The sequence below is a fragment of the Porites lutea genome, chromosome 1 (genome assembly GCF_958299795.1).
Source record: "Porites lutea chromosome 1, jaPorLute2.1, whole genome shotgun sequence".
NCBI lineage: Eukaryota > Metazoa > Cnidaria > Anthozoa > Scleractinia > Poritidae > Porites > Porites lutea.
The window spans coordinates 20,109,309-20,114,787 of NC_133201.1; the positions used below are offsets into that span (position 1 = coordinate 20,109,309).

At 37.4% G+C, this 5,479-nt stretch overlaps 2 pseudogenes; both read right to left on the reverse strand.

Moving 5' to 3' along the window:
• Positions 1-1,832: 1,832 nt before the first annotated feature.
• On the reverse strand, positions 1,833-2,705 carry LOC140925818 (uncharacterized; annotated as a pseudogene).
• Positions 2,706-3,075: 370 nt separating this feature from the next.
• On the reverse strand, positions 3,076-4,154 carry LOC140925829 (uncharacterized; annotated as a pseudogene).
• Between the last annotated feature and the right edge of the window lie 1,325 nt (positions 4,155-5,479).

The window sequence follows — 5,479 nt, forward strand, 5'->3', positions numbered from 1 at the left end:
ATTTACCTTCCTCTTTTCTCTATAAATTAACTTCTATTTATAGGCAAAATTGGTCTTGCGAGAAAAACCCGAAATCACAAAACCATGACAAAGCGACCTCATTTTCCTCTGTAGTGATAAACATAGCTTCGAGCTTCAGTAAACCACTTCACAATAAATCACGCTGTTTAAACACCATGAAGTCTTTTCTTGCCTTCAAAGTCATCAGCACTTGGATATTCGTGTATTTTCAAAAAGGCTCCACTATGAAACTTTGGCAAAACACCTAGTTCACGACAGCGATTTTGTTCTACTTTATATTCATGCCTAGCGCGGTGAATATAACGTCATAGTCCGAGATACCTAATCAATCAGATTGCTTGAATTACCAAGATCACTGAGTGTGTATATACTAAAATAGTATACATTATATATATATATATATATTATATATAATTAGTAATATTCTGATATTACCTTTGAATATAACATACTGTTGATGAGTGTTATATTGCAGTTCAGACACGTACATTTAACCATGTCATTGATATTTCTATTGGTACTAACCAAACTTGAACTTGGAAAGATAAAACAAATGTTTTTCAACTTCTGATCAAATACTCCATTAATAACAATTTTGATATTAACTTGAATATAACATATCGTTGATGAGTGGTATATTGCAGTTAAGACGTAACTGTGTCGTCATCGATACTTCTATTAGCACTAACAAAACTTAAACTTTGAAAGATAAAACAATTGTCTTTAAACTTCTGATCAAATATTCCATTAATAATAGTTGTGATATTAACTTGAATATAATATAAGAATAACATGCAAATAATAAATAATAGTAATAACTTTGTTTCTATAGCGCTCTTATCCTATGTTAAAGGCACTTTACAGTCATATAAACAACATTATTGATAAATATTTACAAATTTACAACCATAGATGGTGTTGGACTTCCGAGTTTCATAAGGTATTAAGTTCCATTCCCTTGGTGCATGAACAGCGAATGCTCTATCTCCGTAGGTCTTGGTATACGATCTAGGTTGCATTAAAAGTTCATTACTAACAGACCTCAATGATCTAGTATGAGAACGATAATGTAGTTTCTGAGCTAAATAGCTAGGTGATGCCCCATTCAGTGATTTATACACGAGGAGCAAAATCATGAAAATAATACGATATTGAATCGGTAGCCAGTGAGGCTCGCACAAAACAGGTGTGATATGCTGAAACTTACTCACTTGGAACACAACTCTAGCCGCCCTGTTTTGTACATACTGCAATCTTTGTAACTGATACTTAGGTAGGCCGAATAGCAATGCATTACAATAATCTAGTTTCGATGTGACAAATGCATGAACAGCAACTTCTGCTGATTCTTGAGTGAAATACTTCCTAATTCTAGATAGGTTCCTGAGATGATAAAATGATGATCTACAGATGCTAGACACATGTGCATGAAAAGACATGTGCTCATCAAAGATAACACCAAGACTCCTAGCCGACTGAGGGGCAGTTACGCTCTCATCGCCAATACATAAGGACTGAAAGGATGGAGAGGGACGATACTTTGAGTGGATGAGCATGACCTCCGTCTTGTCGTGGTTTAGCTTCAATTCGTTGAGATCCATCCAGCGACATATTGCAGAAATGCAGTTCTCAACCCTCGATTTAGTAGTGTCCACATCCACCGATTTGAATACAAAGTATAACTGAGTATCGTCGGCGTATAGATGATAATCCAAGCCATTAGATCTTATCACTCTAGCAAGTGGCGCAGTATACAGAAGGTAGAGTACAGGTCCCCGAACTGAACCTTGGGGAACACCCACGGGAAGATCTCATACCGTAGAATTCGCCTCATTGATGTTAACAAACTGAGTTCTTTGAGAAAGATAAGAATCGAACCATTGTAGTACAGTTCCTCTGATGCCAAATGATTTCTGCGGTCGTGCCAGCAGCAAGGAATGGTTAACGGTATCAAATGCTGCCGACAGATCCAATAAAACAAGGAAAACATTCTCGCCCTTATCCAATGACGGCATAATGTCACTTGTAACAGTGAGAAGTGCAGTCTCGATGCTGTGAAAAATCTTGTACGTTGATCGAAGAGGCTCGTGTAGATCATTTTCGCCAAGATAGCTATTCAGTTGCACAAACACTGTTTTCTCTATCAATTCAGAATTTGATGCAGGGCGAAAACTACTAAACTGCTCAAAGTCTGCATTTAATTTCTTAAGAATAGGTGATAGCAGCGCTACCTTAAGTTCCTTGGGCAGCAATCCAAATGACAATGACAAATTGATCATCCTTCTAAATATATGGACAAGACTAGAATAGCATTTTCGCATGATACTCGCTGGAAGTGGATCCAGTGTGCATGCCTTAATAGTTGAACGCCTAATCAACCCGAAGACGTCTTCATCTGTTACCATTGTGAACTCGCTAAAGCATGACGTACACTCAAAATCCTCCATACTGCGCTCCCCCAGCTACTCTTTTCTAACCAGCAACTCATCACGAATTCGCACAATCTTGGCACTAAAGAAATCAGCAAAGGCATTTGCGAGTTCTTGGTCACTGTTCGTAGACGGATATCTTTTGTCTATACTCCTTTGCAGCAATTTATCAACTGTGCGAAAAAGTAATTTACTATCTTGGGCATTTTCCTGAATAACTGCTGAGTAATGCTGTTCTTTCGCCTTATGGAGCATATCATTTACAACATTGCACTGTTCCAAATAATTTACCCTGTCAATTTCAAAACCAGTCGAATGCCATTTACGTTCGAGCCTTCGCCTTTTCCTCTTCTGAACACCGATCTCCTCATTATACCAAGCAGCATTAGGTCGAATGACAATAGTGCGAGTTCTTGTAGGTGCCAGCTTGTCCAAAGCCTTGCATAACACCTCATCATACTCCTTCGGCAATGACTCAATACTTTGGGACATACACCCGTCTGACAAACCAGACGATCCAAACATCTCATTGAAAGCATCAAAATCAAATCCCCTTAATTTACAAGAGACAACAGTCCTCCTCTAATTTAAAGGTTTCCGTAAATTCAAATTAAAGCAAACAGCCTTATGATCCGAGATAAACTCTGCAGTAAGCAGAATGGTCTAATCGCATCAGTAGAGCTGAGGTGGATGGCAAAAACTGGGAAATTACTCTCGTGCTTTGATCTAAAATCAGCGTTTGTTTTCCAGCAATGAAGAAAAGCTTTGATAAATCTGCAGAAGTCATTTTAGATAAGCTTGTTTTACAATTGATATTGGACATGAAGCTTTGCATGGCATCACTGAAGGCTGTATAATTGACCAGCTTCTCATCAATTTTCATGAGTAGTTTAGTAACAACTTTAGTTGAAAAAACATCTTTGATGAGTGTCATGCTGCAGTTCAGACATGTAACTATGTTGGTTTCATCATTTGGTTCATCAGTGGTTTTATTGCAACTAATGCAAGTGGTGGTGCATTTCAAGTCAACTCCAAGGCATTGACCATTAATAATGTTGTCTTGCAATTCAGGTGTCGCCAGGTTGATGATAGGAATTTCATCAATTTCTATTATTTTAGTGAATTCATTAGTGTTGAGAAATTTGGAGTCATCAAAGACCCTGATTTTACAGTTTGGGATCTGATTTACCAACATGGACTTATCAGTCGTATCTTCCCACAGAACAAGTTTTATAGCAACAGTTTCATCTGCTACTATAGAATCTGTCTTGTACCTGGTCTTGTCACCATGGAGTATAGGCTGTGATTTTAACTTTAAGATCAACAGTTTCATATATGTTTGTATCCAAAGCTTGTTTGACTCTGTGAAGCCTGTTGTTGAGGGCATCATTATATTGGAGTTGAAGATCCAATCTGTGGAGATTTTTGCTTTCTTTAATATGGTGTATTCTTCACTTTAAGAGTTGAAACTCTTTGCTGTATTCTTAAGAAGGCTAGAGATTTTAACGGGTGATTTATACTGCTGGGATTAAGTTGTAATTTCTGTCGCTTTTCTGGTGAGTAGCATACCATACGTACAGTATCACTTCCAGTTGTTTGTAGCTTCAAGTCAAAGTTCTTTGTTGACCCTCTTGCGGCAGTTTTAACTCCATTTATCAAGTGGACATAACCCTCAAGTGTTTCAGCTGAAATAGAATAGCAGTAATTATTGGTGAATGTTATGAGTATTTAAAGATGTAGCCTGAATTCCAGTGGTGTTCACGCTCGCCAGTGGTGAGAAGCATAAACAGTAAAGTGCTGAATTGCAGGCCAGTCAGAGATCTTTGGCTAAGGCTGTTAAATCTTTTGAGTAGCCGATCCAATCACATTGGCGTTTATATGTCTAGAGTCAAAATTTGACCCTGACTGGTCAAATGTAGAACTTTTTCGTAAAAGAAATGCGATTGGTTAAGTGATCAAGGATCTTGGTAAAACTGATTTTATCGGAGTAATAAAGAAGAGGATAAACATGAAATGCTATTCAGATTATAAAAATGGCTGAAGTCAACATCAAAAAAAAGTCCACGGTGAACAATGGAAAATATTCAAGTGGTTGGTCACTGAGACTTTGTGCAGGGAGAACTGAAACTTGTTCGGTCAACTTAATTTTTCCCTTGTTGGTTATTTTATTTTGTTGAGTCAGAAACGAGGTATAAATGAGCGTAACCAAAGTGAACTGGTTTGTCATTATGACTAGTGGCCAATGAGTTGTTCAGTTTCCTTATTGAACCAGACGCTTTGTATTATTTTAACTTTAGTCCCTTTTTGTAGTTTTGCTACAAATATTTTAGTTATATTTATCATCATCGTCATCACTGTTAGTTTGATTATCCGGATTAACCTGTCTAATTCACCTTGTTGTTTTAATTGTCCTGCACTGATGTTCGTGTTATTTCTTTTGCACTTTCTTAGAGGTATGTGCGATTACATAAAAGGATTTTCATTTGTAACTTCTTTGTTTTAAAGAAAGTTTTTTCAACACACATAGCAGCTCGTTGTTCTGACCTTCTTAGCTCTGATTTTTACAAATAGCACTATAGTTTACTGTGACTTTTCGTTGTTTAGTTTCTTGCTGTGGTTGACCAAGTAATATCCGACGATATGCCAGTTCTTCGGAGTATTCATCTCTGAAAACACTTAATGGTCTATTGCCTTCAGCTGGAGCAACATTTAGAATATGTTGCCGTTCATTATCCTCCAAAAAATGAGTTGGTGTTAACATAGTATCAGTAAAACCTGTAGGTATTTCAGCCTCATGTTCCCTCCATTCATCTTGATTGTCTGATTTTTGAGAACCAACATTATTGTATGTCCAGGGGACAAAAACGCGCCTTCACGACACAAGGGATCCTGAACACAAGTTTAATAATCGAGAGTTGCACACTCAGCATATTTTCTTAACAACACAACAGGATCGGTATTGGAGTCTCATCTTTGGCTAACAAGCTTCACCTCGCAAGTAAAAACCTACAAAAAAACACTTAATCACT